Source organism: Lynx rufus, unplaced genomic scaffold (genome assembly GCF_022079265.1).
Source record: "Lynx rufus isolate CCGP_SWC_20201006 ecotype Redwood Valley unplaced genomic scaffold, mLynRuf1.p SCAF_11, whole genome shotgun sequence".
NCBI classification, from domain to species: domain Eukaryota; kingdom Metazoa; phylum Chordata; class Mammalia; order Carnivora; family Felidae; genus Lynx; species Lynx rufus.
In genome coordinates, this window is record NW_025814825.1 from 48,514,941 (window position 1) to 48,536,776 (window position 21,836).

Consider the following 21,836-nt stretch of genomic DNA (forward strand, 5'->3'; position numbering starts at 1 on the left):
GACATATATGGCCTTATTGTGTTGAGGTAAGTTCCTTCTATACCTAATCTGTTGAGAGTTTTTCATCATAAAGCGTGTTCAATTTGGTCAAATGCCTTTCTGCACCTATTGAGATATCATAGATTCCACGTCTCCTTTTTATTTATCCTCCATTGTGTTAATGTGTTGTATCATGTTGATTGATTTGTATTTGTTGAACTATCCTTGCAACCCAGTGATAATGAATGAATGAATGAATGAATGAATAAAGAGGATTATTGAGGCCCCCTACTATTATTGTATTGCTATCTATTTCTCCCTTCACATTTGTCAATGTTTGCTTTATACATTCAGGTGTTTCCATGTTGGGTGCATGTATATTTGTCATTTTTATATCTTCCTGTTGAATTGACTATTTTATCATTATGTAACAATCTTCTTTGTCTGTTTTGACAGTTTTTGAATGATATAAATATAGCCATTCTTGCTCCTTTTGGTTACCATTTGCATGGAATATCTTTTCTCATCCCTTCATTTTCAGCTTACGAGTGTTCTTAAATCTAAAGGATGTCTCTTGGGGCACCTGGGTGGCTCAGTCAGTTAAGCGTCCGACTTCAGCTCAGGTCAGGATCTCATGGTCCATGGGTTCGAGCCCTGCGTCGGGCTCTGGGCTGATGGCTCAGAGCCTGGAGCCTGCTTCCAATTCTGGGTCTCCCTCTCTCTCTGTCCCTCCCCCGTTCATGCCCTGTCTCTCTCTGTCTCAAAAATAAACGTTAAAAAAAATTTTTTTTAATTTTTTTTTTAAATAAAGGGTGTCTCTTATAGACAGCATATAATTGGGTCTTATGTTTTTATATCCATACAGCCACTCTGTATCTTTTGATTAGTAAGTTTAAACTGCATATTTGAAGACACAGTCATCTCTTCCAGTCTTTACAAATTGGCTTCAGCAGGGAAAGCCCTTCACCAATCAGTCCAGTCAGAGATTCTGAGCAGACCAGATGGTAGGAACCACAGAGAAGGTAGGCTAGAGGGCCCATGGCTGGACCCACTCACTGGGTCTGCAGGTGAGTGGGGCTGGTGATGGGGTCTACGAGTTGGTGGGTCCAGTTCTGGGGTCCACAGGTGGGCAGGCCCAGGGTCAAGTTCTGCAATCAGGCTTTTTTTTTTAATGAATGATGCTTCAAGGACTTCTTACAGCTTTATCTAATATCACTGACATACAAAGAACTACACACATTTAATATGTACAATTCATTGTATGCATAGACCACAATTATCCATTCATCCATCAGTGCACACTTGGTTGCTTCCAACTTTTGGCTATTGTGACTGATGCTACTACAAACATGAGTATAAATATATCTGTTGAAGCCCTTGCTTTCAGGTCTTTGGGGTATATTCCCAAGAAGTGGAATTGCTGAGTTGTATGGTAATTCTACTTGTAATTTTTTGAGAAAATGAGTCGATGAATACATTTTCATTTTTAAATTCATACATCTTAGATTATTAGTGAGGAATGACATTTGGAACATTTTTATGGGTCTTGACATTTCTTTGTGACTTATGAGTACATAATAACATTTATAATTTTTCTAATAACAAGGATAGTAACTATTTCCTCTCATGTAAGTTTTGAGTATTTTCCCACTTGTTATTTACTTGTTACTTCACTGAAAGGTGATGTGTCTGCTTGTGTATGTATTTATTGTAGGAGTGGGAAGGGAGGGATGGGGCCATTCTTTCTAAAACAAATATTTGCAATGTGAAAATTGAAAGTTCACATTTTGATGTGAAGCATAGTCTTATGCAAATGGCTTACAGAGAAGATCACATCTGGCATTTGATTCTTTGTCTTTGACACGATCCCTGACAAGCAGGCACACCTGTTTCACACCCCAAGTTCCTTCTGCCCAGCATTTAAAAAGGTGGATGTTCTTGCAGGAAAAGCAATAAATCTATGGAAGAGAAGCCCATAAAGTCTCGTTCAAGGTGCTTAGTGTGAGAGACTTTGGCAGAAATAGAAAATTCCAACTATATTGTCACTAAGCTGTTTGAGAAATAGGCAATCAGGCTTTGATTAATGAGCATTTCCTTCATCACTTATGCCCAACCTCTTTACAGCTTATTTCTGCGAACTCTAATACATGGCCCCAGAGGAAATGCTGTTTTCTCTGGTTTTGAGATCTCTTTGCCTCCTAGGTCTAGACCACCCAGGCAGCAGGCAGGATGGGCAAAAAGACTCCAAAAATTATTAGGCTTAAAAAACAACAAACAAAACAGACAACTCTCAAGTATGAAACGTCTACTTTAAATCTTAGCTCACAGGTATCTTCAAATGTCTTGAAATTCTTTTTCTTATATCCCTGGACTGCCAGGTAACTGTTTTTCCTATTCAAAACTTAAGAGTAGCATCAATATGAGTTAGTCAAGCAGAAAGGAAGATGGAAAATGTGTATCATTGCTTTACTCTTAAGATCAAACACACTCCTTTATAAAAGTGTTTCTCAGTATTTTTTTTTCATTATAACCCCCCTAAGGAGCCCTTTTAGACAATTTTTCCTAACTGCCCTCCTCCAATGAAATTTTAATATCACAGATATAAACACAATACATAAACAGATAAACAGTATATCTGTGCATTCAAAGAGTGAGAATTTTTTCCCACCATCCCCCTTTTCTGCAAGAAACAATTTTGGGGGGGGGGCACCTCGGTGGCTCAGTTGGTTAAGTGTCCGACTTTGGCTCAGGTCATGATCTCTTGGTTTGTGAGTTCAAGGCCCACATCAGGCTCTGTGCTGAGAGCTCAGAGCCTGAAGCCTGCTTTGGATTTTGTGTCTCCCTCTCTCTTTGTCCCTCCCCCAATTCACGCTCGGTCTCTCTCTCACTGTCTCAAAAATAAACACTTAAAAAAAGACATTTAAAAATTAAAAAAAAAGAACCAACTTTTGAACCCTATTGGGAATGAATGATCTACAAAGTTTTCTCTAGCCGTCCCACATTCACCTTTGAATCACAGACTCTCAGAGATATAAGGGAACTTGTCCTAATTGAATTATCCTTACCCACTCATTTTTAGTAGACTCAGCTGGGAAGGTTCTTTTTTTAAAAATACAAATGCTGGGGCTAGCTCTAAGATGTACTCTATCAGATTCTCTATAGTTGAGCCTGGATCATTTGTTAATGCCAAGTGATTAAGGGTACACTCTAAATTTTGAGCCCCTCATCGAGTCCAGTCTTTATCTAATAATAACTTTTAAAGTGGCTCATGTTTATTGAATGCTAATGATGTGCCAGGCCCTGTCTAATTCTCTCAAAGTGCTTAAATCAACCCTATGAGTTAGGTACTACTATTATTTCTTTTTTATGGAGAAACTGAGGCATAAAGGAATTAAGAAATTAGGCCAGTGATGCACAACTGGTCTAGGCAATCTGAAGCCACAATTGTCACTCTTTACCATTAATCCACACAGCCACCATGTTTATGCCAAGTTTATGCATAAACCCCTTCTTCTCCATGTCCCTCTTGTCCATGTCCTTGCTCAGGAAGACACCAGGGTCTGTGCCTAAGATGCCAGTACTGGTGGTGCTGGAGAGATGCCCTGCAGAAGTGGGGAATGGTCCAGTCACAATTCCAAACATCACTGCTTCTATGTCCCAAAGGGAAACTGCTTGAGCCCAGAGTCCCATAGATCCCCCTTTCCAGTTCTCTCACTATGGCCTCCAACCCTTTCCTACAAACCAAAACAAGACCAGGGGAGGAGGGGAGAGGCATGCCTTTCCCTCTGATATCTACTCTCTCTCTCTCTCCTCCTGTGTCAGCCCATACATAAATGCTCTTTTGCCAAAATAAAATAATAACAGCAAAACAAAAGTCATGCATTCTGATTCATGCAAATTGGCGCCACGTTCCCAGTCAGGTCTCCCTGCTCCACAAGAGCAGAGGGAAGCAAGGCTGCTCAGACTGAGGTTGCTGAGCTTCCCCAAAAGTTTCCCTGCTGAGGCTGTAACAAGTTAAAAAAAAAATTCTTGTTTAAGAAAGTACCATCCCTCAAGGGGCAGCCCTGTATTTCTCTGTGACTTGAGCAATGTCACCACTCTCCAGAGAATGGAAAAGAGAGGGGATTTACTGCTTAAAAGGCTTCTCAATAAGTTACTGGCCTCGGTAGAGAATGCATATCCATAATTTGTGGAGGAAGCGATGAATCACTAGAAAATACAACCTGCCCATTAAAGTGAGCTGTCGGCCTCCGGACTCGTTAGCCCAACCCACTGCAATGGAGGGTCTGGGCCAAGGACACCTGGAAATGCTTCTCTCTCCACTGGTGTTCAGGGCACAGACAGGACCTTTGTCATTGCCGCAGAGGCTTCAAGGCCTATGAATCCAGGGGTGTGCAAAGTAAGTTCATATGGGGAAAAAAGAGGGGAAAAGAGAGCCCTACTTCATCAGGTGTGTCTTAAAGAGAGAAAATTTTAGCTATTCCTGCAGGTGATGGGGAGTGTGCATGAATCGGCAAGATTCACATCTGTGGCCAGAAATAAGATCCGGAGGGTGAAGCCTGGGGAGCAGGCTGGGGATATAGAGACATACAATGAGCATTGGCTTATCTAATCCACTTGGCAAAGGGAGACTGAAGGGACAACAAGAGAGCAAGTAGGACAGAAGTAACCAAAGAAGGAAAAAGAAAATATTTACTAATCAACCCACCCAAGGGAGACAGAGGAAGTTGAAATCAGCATCATAATGTGTCTGTAATTACTCAGCAGTCTGGCAAACTTGGCCCAAGTCTAATGTCATTCTTATTTTCAAATGCTCGGGAGCTCAAAGAGATATCTGCTTCCTGTCCCCGCAATTAATGGAAGTGGAAAGCTCAGCAGACATTCTGAATCACACTGACCTGAGCCCCACTGGCTCTTCTGACCACACAGTGGTAGCTCTGGGGCTGCTGCCTCCTGACCCACGGGAGCTTTCCATGAGTCCATGAGCACCTTGCCCCCGGGAGAGGAGGAAGGCCAGTAGGAACAACTGGGAGGTATTACCCTCTTCTGCTCCCACTGAGGCATCACTATAAGAGCCTTTGCAGACTGAAATGAGAAGCAGCCCCCTGCCCCAGTATTCTTATTTCTTTCACCCAGGGCTCTCATAAAAGAAAGCATCCACTCCTCCTCTAATACAACCTCGGAGACATCACTTATACCAAGATATCGCTGAAATTTCTTCCCCTCGGTGTTTTCACATTTTAATTGGGACCAATCCCTATGTCAAAAAGAATGAATTGCCAAGAGCAGGATTTTAGTTAATAGCCAGCCTTATGAGTAGGCTGGGCCCCAGGAAATCACCCTTGATATGGCTTATAAGACACTGAAGGACCCAGTCTCTGCACAGGTCTCTAACGTATCCAACCCTTTGGGACACCCATCTCCCCCTCAAACACACCACCATCTCACCAGCCCCAGGGTCTTTGCACATGCCCTTGTTTCTATCTGGAACTCTCCCCTACAGTTCCTCACATGGTTAATAGTCCAGCTTAGCCTTCACATCCCAGAAAAAAAATCATTCCTTCAGGGAAATCCTCCTTTGTTGCAGACTATGAATCTGGAATTCTTCCTTGTCCAGCAAAAGAACAGATGCAGAACTGAATACAAGAGAGGGGCTAATGCCCAGGAGGCGACAAGAGCCCTGAAGAGGGGTTTCGTCTCCATATTTCTTGATCTCACAAGATATTACCCACACGGAGAACATGAAGAAAACAACATCTTACATGCGTAAATGTGGAGAAGACAATCAGACAGTAATCATTAACTTGTGTGTGTGAGAAGCAAAGGGTCTGGCAGGGGTGGGGTGCAAATGGAGTTTGCGATCAAGGTGCCAGATGGAAAGTAATTTCCTGCAGGTGATCTAACAGGTTACTCGTGATCCCATTAACATTAAAACATCTTGCTAGCTAACCTTGGGCGTTTTGCCCTAAGCTTTTTTCTAACCCATTTATGTAAGTAGAATCTATTTCCCCACACTCCCTGCTTCCCCAGACAAAGTCAGGCCTCCTTACTCTAGGCTCCCCACCATCATGCACTGCTTCTCTGCGGCACATATAATTCGTTCCTTCTTTGCCATAAAGGCCCTAAAGGGTCACAACAAGCTTGACAGCTTCCAGCTACTTAAAGAGGGTCTGTGAGGCTGGGAGAGTGGAAAGGGGGAATGAGTAGGTTCAAAAGGCAAATGAGTCAGGCCCATAAAAGCTTAATTCAGGATTTTATTCTAAGCGCAACCAGAAGATGCTGGAGGGTTTAAACAATGGAGTGATACAATCTGATTTATATTACGAATGGTTCCTCCAGCTTCTGTGTGGAAATGGATGGAGGTAGGAACAAGGCTAGGAATATAGTGGGGTTGTGCTAGGGGTATTTGGTAGAGGAGGAGTAGACTGATTCAATGCGTATTTTCAAGGAAGACATCACCCAGTGTATTGATAGATGGAATGGAATGTTTGAGGAAAAGAGAAGAATCAGTTTGTGGCTTGAAGTAACTAGTAAATGTGGCATTGTTTATTAACATGGGGAAGACTGGGAAGGAGTAGGCAAGGGAGGGAAATCAATGTTGTCTTGGTGAGTTAAACTTGAAAACTGTTTTAGATATGTAAGTGGAAATGTCAAGAAAGCAGATGGTCCTGCTAGGAAAAGTCAGAGCTGGAAAAAGATACCCAGCAATCATCGACCTATAGGCAGATTTAGCAGGATCAAGGCTACTGGCCAAGTACAATGAAGGAAAGGGTTGGCATCAGTATGGAACCACAAAGCCTGAGTGAGCAGGGAAAGAAGGACCTGAGAACAGTGGGACTAGGGGAATGGAGCAGTGAAAGTCACCAGAAGGTGATGTAATTGCTACAGAGGGAGCCCTAGAGCAGGAGGGGTGCAGGGATGGGGGGGTGGTTGTCAGAGGGTATGTAAGGAGGCAGTGACCTCTACTTTGGGACTCACCTCTTTAGGTTAGCCCTCACATTCCAGTCCCAAGCCCCTGCTATGCTGCTGGAGTTACTCTGCTCCAAAACGTCTTCTCTGCTTTTTAGGTTCCCCTCCTTCCATGGAGGCTGTCGCACACTCTGCAACTTTAATCCAGCTTAACGTGCCTGCGGACCGCCTACGCATTGACCATTATATGAGCTCTAGAAAGGCTCCACATGCATTCATGAACACCTTCCCAAATCACTTCCTGCTTGTCGCTGCCCTGCTTGATTTCTCACCCTGCGCTACTCTGCGCAGCCCCCATACTCTTTGCTCTAGTCCAGAGTCTCGGGTCCACTGTCCATGCAAGATCGTGCTTTCTGCTCTGGATTCCATCAGATGGCAATCACTGCTCCATTTAACTCCGTGGCACTAAGCCTCTGACTGACATGGCACCCCAGCTGGCCCTACCTGGTTCTCCCTGAGGGACAAGATTAGAAAACACCCACAACCCCCTCTACGACCCCCTCCGTGGAAGGCCTCCACCAGCAGGTGCCATCTCTGCCCTGACGAGCTCCACCTTCCATTTTCTCTTTATACTTGAGAATATGTTCCCATCCGCTTTGTAAACATGTTCTTTCTGGCATGTTTCAATTGTCTGTAGAAATGTTATTCTTCTCCTTAGTTTCTTTCTTTCTTTTTTTTTTAACATCTTTTTATGGAATTCCATCTCAATCTTTTTGTTGTTCATTTTTATAAGGAATTTGGTTGCTTTTCCTTCCTAACGTCATGGCTCTAGAGCCCCCTCTTCTGCTGCTTTTGTGAAATGTTCACAATAGGTTTCCCTGTCTAAAAATCCGTCTCTCCTCTTCTTTCACCTGGACTTTCTTTTTTCTTTGTCTCTGTTGATCCCGTGCTGCTATGTTGGATCTTATTCCCAGCAGTCTCCACTCACGGTGGGGCCCTGTCTTGGAAGGGAGTTTTGTCTGGTTAGTTTTGAGGGCTTGTGGGTCCCTGACTACCAGGCCCTTCAGATCTTGTCACTTGCACACAGCCCAGCAGAATCTAAAAACTCCTCCAGTTCCAGCCATCATTCTCAAGTTGGCCTAGTACATTTCCGGTGAGAGCCCATCTACTTGTTTGGGAGATTATGGCATACATCAGATGCCCTGTTGCTCTCCTTTGCTTTCTCCAGCACAGATGTTGATACAATTCTAGTCTTGGAGTGTTGGCGGGTTCATGAAGATACTTTGTCAATTAGCTTTTGTGCCAGTGTTGGCTATGGATTTGGGGAGTTGGGGGAGAAGGGTCTATCTAATTGCTTTAATTTTAGAGGTATATGTGGAGAAATTACAATATTATGCCACCACTGCCATTTTCCCAGAATCCCTTGGTTTATCTGTTTATCTGTTATCTTTTAACAACACTCTGAGGTGCTTACCATTATTATTCCCATTATACAGACGAGGAAGCTAAAGCCCAGAGAAGTTAAGCAAATTTCTTAAGGGAAAACATTGTAAGCAGTAGAAATCAGATACAAATTCAGGCATTCAGCCGATGTAGCATATACTAACCACTCTGCAAGGCTTCATTTAGCTGTCCGTAGGCTACCAGAAGGATGAGTAGAAACTGAACAAATGAACAATAGGGAAACACTTGTTTTCAGTTGAAAGGACAGGATAAACAAAGGCCCTGAGGCTTCCCTGATTTTGAGGAATTGAAAGAAGCCAGTGTGGCTACAGACTTGTGAGACATGGGAGGATTGCATGAGATGCTGCACGAAAAAGAAGCCAAAGTAGATTATTCAGGACATTGCAAGCCATGGAAGGATTTTGCATTTTATCCTATATGCAATGCAAAGTGGTCCAAGAAACTCTAATTTTACACAATGGAACCCAGAAGAAGGATTACTTTACTCCACTTAAAGAACTAAATTCTGTGTCTTTGGACCTAAAAAATGATTTGACCACAGAGAAGATGGGTGAATCACACAGCATAGTGCATTCATTGCCGTTTAGGAAATGAACCAAGATAGGAGGAAAATGGTACCCAGGGAATGGAAGAGTCATGAGAAAGGAAGATAGATAGCTTGGATAGGGGACCAGTTGGAGAAAACCCTGGACAGCCCTGCTCAGCAGGCTCCTGGGAGCAATGGCCTTTCTACATATCAGTTGCTCCTGAGGGAAGAATGGTGACCGAGCCATGGATCCCGTGACACAGTCAAAGCCAAAGAGAGCTGCTGCTTTAGGCTGACTACAACAGTACATTCTTTGAAGAGTCTGCATCCCTTTTATAATTTTTGGGACTCTGCATCAGAAGGTCAGCAGCATTCACCTGTCAAGATATTTTGGGTAGTAATGACTCCCCTTTCTTGCTATTCATATCAATTGCCTTTTGTTATAGTCACCAAGGCTTTGTGAGTTGGCTTTGTGATATGTCTTCCAGACAATGTAATATTTGGCACTTTCTCTATTCACATTCAAGCTTCAGGAAAAGTATCAGGGCCTGTGATTCAGGCATTATTTTTATCTACATTACATGGAGGAGAGTTGCTAAGATGCTGTGGGATTGTCTTTCTGGGATTTCATATGTTTGATAAATCAGAGTCACTTTTCCACACTCACTTTTAATTTCTAGAGCTGTTCTAGGTTTGCATTTTAAACTCTGCCTTCTATGGAATCATTGGGAATTATTTTTTAATGTTTTCTATGATTTATTTTTGAGAGAGACAGAGTGTGAGCAGAAGAGGGGCAGAGAGGGAGACACAGAATCTGAAGCAGGCTCCAGTCTCTGAGCTGTCAGCACAGAGCCCGACATAGGTCTTAAACTCATGGCCTGTGAGATCGTGACCTGAGCCGAAGACGGACACTTAACCAACTGAGCCACCCAGGTGCCCCTGAATCATTGGGAATTATTTATGGAAAGGCCACAGGAGAAGGAAAGGGTCATGGGTCATAGGCCATAGCCCAAAGGGAGGTCAGGACAGCTCTGCTCAGCTAAGGGCAATCATGGGGGATTATCACTAGTCATCCAGCTAGTTTAGATGGCAGGTAGGAGGTGGGGTAGGAATAAGGTGAAGGACTCGGGACAATGCTGGGGTGTGCAGCTGAGGCACTTGGTCCCTGGAAGGGAAAGGTGGCAGTAGTGATGCCATCATAAGATTTGATGCTTGACATGAGCGTGATTGTTTTCTACTCAGCTGGAGCTACTCTGGATGGAAACTGGTGCCTCCAATTTACTTACACAGCCCTACATGAAACCTCTCTTCCTACACCAAATGAGCCAGGGATCCTTTACTTAGCATACCAGTGCTTCTCAACATTACCTGGGAACACGTCAGAATACAAAATAGGGACCCCATCCCAGAACTACTGAATGAGAAACTCTGGGAGGGGGGCAACAATCTGTCTTAACAAGCCCTCCAGGGCATCCTCATGCTCCCTGAAGACTAAGAACCCGCGCATCACGTTAAGCCTAGAAGCTAAGTAGGAAGCATGGGGTGGCCCCTGAAGTCTCCTTACCTCTGGGGATGTGGCATTTTCCCTGCATCGCTGGCACAGACCAAACCGTGTGCTTTCCATGTGCTCTCCATTCAAGCCAGACCCTGTGGAGGGGTCAGAAGTCAGGGCCAGCTGGAGGGCACATCCTGGCAAACTTGCTGGGGAGCAAGGGGATCTGTGCCTTCTACACAGTCACAACGAGTAGGCTTTAGAACATGACCTTTTCCAAACTCCTCCTTATGCAGTCAGAATCTTCATCATCCACTGGTAAAGGAGAGCAGAATAGCCACCTTAAAATATACCACATTGGCATATTGATTACTTTGAATTAAAGTTACTTGAGAAACAGCTGATTCAAGAAGGACACTCTGACCTCCTTTGTCCTCCTAAAAGCAGGAAATAAATCTCCCATGTGAATGTACGCTCCCTATATCAAGAGGATGGAAGGCATCCTTATTGCCAGAGACAAGGAATTCGGGGCTGAGGGGGCTCTATAAACAAACCTTGTTACCTCATTACTAATTAGCTATCCCAAGCCCAAATACCTTTTTTTCATCAATTCTTCACAAATTTGTTTCCTTGCCTAAAAAGTATAAAAGATGCCTGCTTCAGCCAGTTCTTTGAGTCTCATATTTTTATGGGCTCCCCTACATATGAAATTAAATTTGATTTTCTCCTATTAATCTGCCTTATGTCTATATAATTATTAGACCAGCCAAAGAATCTAGATGGGAAGAAGGGAAACGTTTTTTTCCCCTCACTGACAGCTCCTTGTCCCAGGTTGAATATCAGTTTATCTGCATTTGTCTAAGCAGCAAAGGAAGGCAATTTCCACAGATGAGGGTCAACTAACTGTGTTCATACACTCCACCTCCCATATAATGATGATGACAACGATGATGATGATGATGATGATGATATGATCCCACTGGAAAGTCATCTGCTTCATCAACAATAAGATTAATTGGGACACCTGGGCGGCTCAGTTGATTAAGCATCCACTCTTGGTTTCGGTTGGGGCCATGATCTCATGGTTCGTGAGTTCTAGCCCCGCATCTGGCTCCTTGTTGACAGTGTGGAGCCTGCTTGGGATTGTCTCTCCCATTCTCTGCCCTTCCCATTTCATGTGTATGCTTGCCAACGCACACTCTCTCCCTCTTTCAAAATAAATAAACTTAAAAAAATAATGAAATGAATGTACGATGGATACTTGGAAAAATCTCTCAAAAGGCAATCTTTAGGAATCTTCCCTACCACAAAAATGAGGAAACATTTCTCTCCTCTTGCCCATCACTCAGAATCCTTTGTAGAATCACTTGCACTAATGTTTGCAATAAATCCAAGTTTGGGAGGGTGGAGTTTGTTCTTGTTGTTTGTAGTGTTTTATCTTATTTTAAATGGAGGTTTGGAACAAAGACTTCAGAATCAGAAAGATTTAGAAATACACAACTCACTTGCTGTGTATCTTGTAATCTAAAGCAATCGACTTAGCCTCATTCAGCCCTTCTAGGGCTCTGTTTTCTTATCTGTCTAGTGGAGATGACTGTCTATTTTACATAGTTGAGCAAATTATAATAAAATAACTTGTGCTTACTCTGTAGAGTACCTTTTTGTCTCTCCTGCTGTTTTCTCTTTTACTTGCCTTGTGTAATATTCTTGCACACAGGAACCTCATGGGTGAGACTCCTTTCCATAAGGGAAAATGAAGGATATCACCTTGTGACTTTCCAATTTTTAATAATCCTTATATTAGTAAAATCAAATCCCCCACTGGACTAGAACACTTCCTTCTCTCTATAAGCCTCTAGAGTTTGTGTCTCATGTCCACCTGGAATGTTAGAACCAAAAAGGGCCTTAGATTTGGTCCGTTTAATGTGTTTTTTTTCTTTTTACAGTTGAAAAAACAGTGATCACTAAAGCCAAGATGACAGGTTCAAGGTCATTTGGTTAGGTAGTAGCGAAGCACAGATTCCTATCTATTCTTGTCCATCTTCCATTCTGTTATCCTACCTAACAGCGAAATTGAAGACACTACAATTTTCCCTTGGTTAGCTTCCTGCTAAATTTTTAAAAAACTGGAAAGAATCTGATTTTTCTTCCACTCAATCCTGGCTCAACATTAGGCACCTACGTTTTTTAATCAACAAATAATGGGACAGGCATGATCATGAATATACTTCAGAGAGCAGAAAGAGCAAAATAATTCCATGGATCTCAAACATCTTTTTAAAAACAATAATCTTTGCAGAGTCCAGTAAGGAAACGCAGAAGCCCTCCCAGACCACCCACACGGTCCTGCATTCAGGAACACCCAACAGGAAGCCGAAGACATGACCCAGAAAGGAAGCTAATTAAAGCACACAGCAGGGAATGAAGCCGGCCACCTGCATCATCAATAACCAGTGTTTGTTCAAACAACTGTAGCATTGAAAGAAGAAAAAGTAAAGAAAACTCCACTGTTGTAGTTGATTCCAAGAGAGGCGTGCTATGATTTCTTTGATGTTCCACCACAGGATTTCTGCAATAAGCAGCCCGGCCTGAAAACAGAGCTGCCCCATTGGGAGGTCAGTACAAAACCAAATGATATCAGGAGAGGATAGACCCAAAGATCACTACATGTGTGACGAGGATACAGAGCAAGACTGTTTCCAAATGTCAGATTTGTACTTCCTGATCCCCTCCTCTTGGGCTCATGGGTCTTAAACCCTTGATAATTCACTTTGGGCCATGATAGTATTATCCACTACTGACCTCTTTGTGTTCCTACTCAAGACTTACAGAAAAGTTGGGAATGTGAGCTCCTGCTTCTGTGTCCACCACTTTCTTGTGGCCCCAACACTGGCAGAGGCCATATAGGAAGCTCTTCACCAGCTCAACCCTAACACAACACATTGCTGATGGTATCATAGTCCTGCTCATACTTTCCTCAGGCCCCCTGTCTTTCTCTCAGATAACACTATTTACTCCTACTTTTTCAACTCTTCGTGATCCCTTTCCCTAATGATGCCTCTGGAACAGTCTTCTCTCCCCTCCCCCACCCCCCCCAATGACTGAAAAATAATCCTCTGTTTCAGTGACTCCTACAGCCACTGGGCTTTCTATTCACCAGTTCCCTCCACTTATGTCTTTGAATGATACAGCTTTTGGAATATCAGTGATTTGTGCTTATCTATGTAATACCTGTGTGTCTCTTCACTCTTCTTATCCACATTTAACTTGGACTTAAATATCCCAGTGAGCTATCCACAGTGTAAGAAAAATAAAAAGGTTCTCTAGGAGCCTCCTAATTTTCCCAAGACATATGCTTTGGTTGTTATCCTTAAGTATTATTGTTAGCATTATTTAGCAGTGAACTGGCTGCTGAGAAGAAACAGAGATGTATTCCCTTCTCAGTGAGTTAACAACTTAAATCATAAAAAAAGCACATATATATGTTTGTTATACATAACTTCCTTCAGTTTCTGCATATGTGTGTGTGTGTGTATTTAGAGAGTATACACACACACACACACACACACACACACATCAAGGAAAGCACAACAGGAGAGGAAACAAAATACTAAGGAGATTGGTAATTACGTTGTAAGGATGTTTGAGGTGCACAGAGGGGTGTATGCTTCTGAGCATATGTTGGCTAAAGCCTGGGAACCCGCCAAAAGGCACTTGTGAGACCCTTGGAGCGTTTCTTGGATGACTTAAACTGGCAGCAAGCTAGTTTCCAACTGGAAAATATTTCCTTTACTCAGTTTAAACAGTCAGTGTTAATTGTTCTAATCACTTTGAAAAACCACCTGCAAGTCCCTGGATCACGGAGGCTATTCCTTGGCCACTCCCAGATGGGTCACAGCTTGCTGTTACAGCATGGGCTATAACCTACACAGTCATTTTCCCTAGAGAAGAGAGTATGTTTCCAGTATACACAAGACACTAGCAGGCCCTAGGTCTCTGTCTTCATGGAGTTTACACTCCGGTGGAGTGGACATGCTTACATGTAAACCCATGTGATTATGTGTTTCATTATACCCGCTTTGGAGGTCAAGTCCTGTGAGAGTTCATGGCAGAGACCCAGCCTCTGGGAAGGGAGGTGGGCAGAGAAATTTTCTCTGGAGATGGGGCAATTAAGCAATGATATAAGAGGTGAGTAGGGATTAATCAGAAAAACAGAGGGGTTGGCAGCATCTGGAGGCCCATTAGCATAGAGAGGGTGACACATTTGAGGAAATGGACACTGGCCAATGTGACTAGGACACAGGCAACATTACCCATACGTGAGGTTGGAGAGCCAAACATGGACCAGATCAGGAAAGGTCCTGTGGCTCATATAGACAATTTTGAATTCTATTCCAAGTACAATTGCTAGTCACTGGAGTGTGTTAAACAGCTGGATTTGTGGTCTGGTAACTATGGAACATGGAACAAGGCTTGAATGTTTAAATCACGCTTATCTTTGGCCGATATAAAGAAATAGTGCTTTGAATATCTCTCCAATTTGTGTATGTCTTTTTACAAATTAAGAATGTCATGTGAGGCCTTTATCCTCTCAACACCTGGGATCCGGAATTCCATTTAGAATCTGCTTCTAACTGCCCCGACAGGATGGGGGATGAGTCTGGTTCTGTTTTGGCTCTGGTGACAGCAGACACACCACTTGTGTGCTACTTGTCTGCCCTCTTGTGTTTACTTCAGATCCACTACTGTGTAAGCCTGGTTTCCACTATAGAGCAGACTGGGAGTGTGAATGAGGGAGGAGACGGCGGGTTGGGTCTGTAGGGAAAACAGCGTCTAAGTCACAACACGGAGGAAAGTAACGCCATCTTCCTCACCCTCATTCCCCTGACCTCCCGGGATGGGTGTTTAAAACTTGGGTTTATGAGATTAGCATGAATAGCTATGGAGTTTTGAAACGGATTAAACATCGATTCAAAGTTAGCAGCCTAAAAATTGACCAAATCCATACAGATTATGGAAATCAACATCTTGAGGCATAGTCTAGTTTAGTAAGAGCTCATTATTAAGAAGGAAATTTTGTTGATCCTGAGCCACTTCTGCCTCCTCAGATCCATTCTGGGGGTCATTGCCCCCCAACTAGTCTTTCTGTCAGCATTTCCTGGCACAGCCCTTGTTTGCTCTCATTCCTCTACCAGCCAGCAACTACTCCACACCCACCCAGTCTATCTCCTCATGACTCTTCTCTCTCTCTCTTTCTCTCTCTCTCTCTCTCTTTAATTCTTAGTGATTTCTTTATGGAATAAAATTGAATAAAGGGAAATGTATGAGGAAATTGTACACAATATTATTATCTCAAGAAGACCTTCCTAAAAGTCATTTCCATTACATGGTAGAATGGGTTCCCTGGAGAAATAAGAGGACAATCACCCGAGTTATTTAAAAATCAACTGGACAAAGCCACCAAGGATGTGCTGGCAGGAAGACCCCAGTCTCACCCCTCCTAGAATGAAGAAAAGGAACCTAGTAAGATTTTTCTCTCCTTGTCTCCATTTTTCTGTAGGCTGAATTCTTTAACTCATACTGAAATCAGTTATATCCAAAGACAGCAAGATTCACTGCTTTCCTGTGGCCAAATTCATCAGAAAGTAGAACAAAAGCTAAGGAGGGGGATATTAAAGAATCCCTCCTTTGACTATCAGTGACCACCCTGGTTCCATGGGAGCAAATCAATGCAGGGCTTTCATTCTACACCTGCTCATGATTCTGTGTTCAAAGCAAAAATTTTCTGAAAACAGGAGGGTAAGTTCTGCTAACATTTCATGGCAAAAACTGCTATATTATACGTAGCTTCCTGCAGTATCTGCAGGTAATTTTTGTCCATCAACAAGTAAAGTTTTATCCCCCAAATAACACCTGTTTTTCTATTATATGTTTATGGTAATTTCTCTGAAGTCCAAGGATTATTTTTTTTTTGTTTACAGCCTTGCAGAGCTTTGCAGTAATTTTTTTTCAAAATCAAAACATGTAAAATATAAGCATTACTGTCTTAGGACAGGTCAACGTCCTTACTGTCTAGCACTCGAGGGTCCAAGGAAGTGTGGTGGCTTTCTATAGGGCATACTCAAATAACCACATCCTTTGACTTTACCCCAAACTTCATTGAAAATTCTACTATAATTTGATCATTTGATAGTGCCTCATACATAGAGCACTTGTACTTTGTAAGCTCTTTTACAAATACCCACTCTTTTGATCTTTAATTTGAGCATTATTGAGCTCATTTTACAAATTAAGGATCTGAAGCTCAAAGGGGGGAAATAATTTGCTCAGTGAATAACACAGAGATAGCAAGAGCAGGCTGGAATACAACCTCGGATCTGTCTACAAAACCCAGGATTCTTCCCATTCAACTACCTTGCCCTTCTCAGGGATTTGGGGAGCCTTGACCTAGAAACCTGCAGATGACAAGTTTTGAATGCTGAATCCTCAATCTATGTCAGACTGAAAAAGCTATACACTCAAATGGAAATGGTATATTAATAAAAATGCTGTTTTAATCAATAGCCCAGATGAAATAGCTGCTTATCTACTTTCAAGTATTTTTCATTCACGGGGAAACAATCATGCAAATTAATATGGACTTTTTGTCTCTAAGTTGAAGGAATTCACCTGATTCCCCCAAATTGGATCCATTCTGCCTAATCTCTTTGCAGAACCCTCTTTTCCCCACCTCTCCTACCCAATCCCCTTTACTCCACCAGTCCAGAGTACCTCGGGGTGAGCCCCTGAACTTCGAGAAAGCAGTGTATTGGAGTATCAATAACTTACTGTTAACTAGGTTTCGCTGGAAGATCAAGCAATGTAAACCCACACAGCATCTTGAGCAGGAGCTCTCTGACTTCTAGAGCTGACTGTTTCTCTGCTAATTCCAAGGAACCAACAAGAACTGCAGAAACTTAACCTTAAGAATGGCAAAGAGTAAAGGAAGCAAGCTTGCAAACAGAGAATTAATGCCTTACTAAAGCGGGCCTCGATCAAGTCTTTAATGAGACAAACCATCACCCTTTGAAGAAAGGCAGGACCTGATATTTGCTTCTAACTAACAGAATATGGCAAAGGTGATGGGACGTCATTCCCATCTGACTGGATTGACGAAGTAAACAGTCATGTTCATAAAGCCCATGTAATAAGAAACTGCAAGTGGCCTCTAAAAGCTGAGAACAACCTCCAATCAACATCCATCAAGAAGCTGGGACCTTCAGTCCTACAACCACAAGGAAATTAATTTTGTCAACACAGGAAAGAAAATTAATACATCATGCAAAGATACATTTGCCCAAAGAATGAAATAATACTTGAGTGGACCAGTTAGACATCAAAACGGTACACAGTTATGTTTTCAATGATTTTTCTTAACAGCTAAATGGCCCTCATTAAGTGGCTTTGCCCTTCTACATCTTGGTTACTGTGTCCTTAAGTTGCTGGAGGATTTAGTGAGATAGTATATGTAAATCACATAAGTACCCCCTATGACCTAGGTGTCTTTGCTTCTTTCCTTTGGCTTTTAAAGCTAGCCATGTCAGTAGCGGTCAGATTTCCAAGCAATATCCTGGTTGACCAAGCTTATGCTAAATGGTCTTCTGCCTCAGATATCAAAGATATGAAAATACTGGAAAGCACCAGTGCTACACCAACCTCCTCCCCAAACCCAAAATAAAACAACCCATTATTACACTGTAAGAAATCTTCACAGGAGAAAGGGTAGTGTATTAGTGTTCTATTGTTCATAACAAATTACACCAACTAGAGGCTTACAACACACCCAGTTATTATCTCACAGTTTCTCTGGGGCAGGAATCTGGGAATGGCTTATTTGAGTCCTTTACTCAGGGTCTCCCAAGATTGCAGTCAACATGCTGGCCACAGTGGGAAAGATCTCCTCAAGCTCCCTCAGTTGTTGGCAGAATTCATTTCCTTGTCCTTGTAGACCTCATGGTGGCTTGCTTCTTCAAGATAAGCAGGAGAGTTTCTAATCTCAGGGAGAGCCCCCAGTCTCTCTTTTAAGAGATTTCACCTGATTAAGTCAGGCCACCCAGAATGATCTCCCTTCTGATGAACCCAAAGTCAACTGATTTGGGATGTTAATTACATCTTCAAAAGTCACTTCATTTTTGTCAAATTCTATTGGCTAGAAGCAAATCACTAGTTGTACACACACACACACAATGGGAAGGAATAAAAGGACATGACTCATTGGGGGTCATTTTGTATGTCCAATACAAGCAAGGTGCAGTCCTAACATTCTGATCAGTGTCAATACGTATTTTCTTTTAGCCATATTACTTTATCAATTTTCATTAACTTTTAATACGTTCATTTAGCCACTATTATTTTACCAATTTTTTATTATCTTTATGATGAGGATCTATATCTCATACATATTGTCAGGTGACTCTCTATTAGGTGTCAGCACCCAAATTAGGTTATATTTGAGCACATACTGATTTCTGTACTTATAAGACCCAATTTAGGGGTTCCTGGGTGGCTCAGTCAGTTAAGCGTCCAACTTCAGCTCAGGTTATGATCTCACAGTTTGTGAGTTTGGGTCCCACATTGGGGTCTCTGCTGTCAGTGCAGAGCCCGCTTCTAATCCTCTGTCTCCCTGTCTGTCTGTCTCTTCTCCGTTCACATGTGTGCACACATGAGCTCTCTCGCTCGCTCTCTCTCTCAAAAATAAATGACATTTAAAAAAAACAATTTATAGGTGAACCAAAAGGATATTACAGTCTCCTAGCTGCTAGGTCTTATAACATGTTAGTATTATTTAATCTTGCAAGAGGCAAAGCTTAGGGTCTGCAACCACAGTGCCTGAGAGTTACTTGAACCCCTGTAATGTACCATGCTGACCCACTTTATGATGAGAGTCTTTTCCCACAGACCTCCTTTCCTGCCAGCCTGTCTCAATTTTCCAATCCTGATCAGGGGCACTGATCAGTGGTCACCAAGGGATCAGAGGATAAGGACCAAGTGTGGGACTCTGGCAAGATTCTTAACTTTCATGTTTAATTTTTATCTCTTTGGATTAAATAGGTAAGTGGTCTAGACATACCCCACAGCCTTCATTTTTAATCTGCCTACAGAAAGTAGGAAGAAGAGTCTGTCCTTTATCCAAAATTGGTCAAAAGAGCAGAGAAAGAAAAACACCACATAGGATCACCTATAACCTAACAGAGCAGAAAAACAGAGTAGAAAAGTGATTGTCAGGGGCTAAGCGTTGAAAGAAATAGGGAGAGATTGGTAAAAGGTACAAACTTTCCATTAGAAGACAAATAAGGTGTGCGGATCTAATGTATAACATGGTGATCATAGGTGATAACACTGTATTAGGTCATTGAAATTTGCCGAGAGTAGAACTTAAATGTTTTCTCAAGAAGAAAAGAAATTTTTGTTTTAAAGGGGTGGGTGCACCTGGGTGGCTCAGTCGGTTAAACATCTGACACTTGATTTGGACTCAGGTTATGTTCTCATGGTTTGTGGGGTTGGGCCCCATGTCAGGTTCTGCACGGACAGCAGCAAACCTGCTTGGGATTCTCTCTCTCTCTCCCTCTATCTGCCCCTCCCATGTTTGCACTCCCTCTCTTGAAATAATAAACTTTTAAAAATATTTTTGGTTTTTTGGAGGGACACCTGGTGGGGCGGGGGGGGGGGTGCTCAGTCGGTTAAGTGTGTGACTCTTGATTTCAGCTCAGGTCATGATTCCAGGGTCATGGGAGCATTAGGCTGCATGCTAACCATCCGGCCCGCTTGGGATTCTCTCTCTCTCTCCCTTTTCCCCTCCCCCACTCATGCTCACTCTCTCTCTCTCAAAATAAGTAAACATTTAAAAGAAACAAAAAGAAAATGCTAATGCTCGCATTTCATTCCCAGATATTGTGTCATGATTCTAGGATATGGAAGCAACATAAGTATTCTTTAACAACTCTAGTTGACTCACCTGTGAAGCCAGAATACAGAACTACTGGTTGATCTTATCAACACATCCTATGCTCCTAGCTATAGTGACTGCTTCGGAGATCGGAATTCAAACTTACCTAATGTAATGAGACCCTGACTCTAAATATTTGTCTCTTTGCAAGAGGGAAGAGGAGGAGACAAAGTTCTCTCTTTCCAGCTGGAGGTGAAGCTAACATGCTATAATGTTTGGAGACACGGTGACCTTCGGAAGCATAAGAATGAAACCAACACTGGGAGGAGCACAGCACTGAGTAGAGAGAAGGAGGAAGATGGGTCATTGTTCCAGGCTGCACCTGAAGCTAACAAGAGCCCAAGACTTTGCAGTTCTCAACCGGTACAATTCTTTTTGGCTTAAGATAATTGAGGGGACGGGGGCGTTTTGGTTTCTGTTACTTGCAACTGGGAATTGTCCTAAAACATCGCCACTGGCAAACTCAGACCAAAAGTATAGTTTCCCAGGTTGATCTCCACAACAACATAGATCAATCAGAGTTATAGATTTTTTTAAGGCTAGAAAGAACCCATTGAGTTTCTAGTCCAACACACTTACTTTATGGATTAAGGTCTACAGCACTTTGGGGAAAAGCCCAGTAAGTGACAAGCTATATATCAAAATCAAATTTCTTGACTTGAAATAAAGTGATTTGTTTCACTACTCCACACTACTTCAATAATACATTAAAAATTTATTAGAGAGGGATTTTTGAGAACCAACTATGTGTTCAGTTGTAGGATTCTTTCCTGTAAATAAGTAGTCAGCTGTCCAGTAGAAGATGTGGTTTTCATTCTCAACAAATTTACATTCTATTATAAATTCCCCAATTGAAGACAGGAAATATGAACACAGAATTAGTGATAAAGCATCCAGACTTGTCAAACCTACCCACTTATTACCACTTTCTTTTGACCATGAATGATACACCTAATTTCCTTAATTTCTCTATTTCCTCACCTGAAAATGTAGTTGATACATGCCTTCCTATGGCACAGACTCAGTTAAATACCCTAGATTTGAGTGCTTAACACCATAACAGGTATTATTCAATGAATGAATGAGTATTATTATCATTACATACATGAAAGCCTATGTAATACAATGCACAATTTAAATATCCCCCATGAAAACTGAAATATATCCGATAGCACAAAGCACCAGGTGGTAAAGTGATGGATGCATTGCCTCTTCACAATTTGTAAATCATCGGCCTATAGGGTCAATCTAGTTGGCAAGCCCATTTGTGTGAGCCACACCATGTTTTAAGAAACACTCAAATCGGGGCGCCTGGGTGGCTCAGTCGGTTAAGCGTCCGACTTCAGCTCAGGTCATGATCTCACGGTCCGAGAGTTCGAGCCCCGCATCGGGCTCTGTGCTGACTGCTCGGAGCCTGGAGCCTGCTTCAGATTCTGTGTCTCCCTCTCTCTCTGCCCCTCCCCTGCTCATGCTCTGTCTCT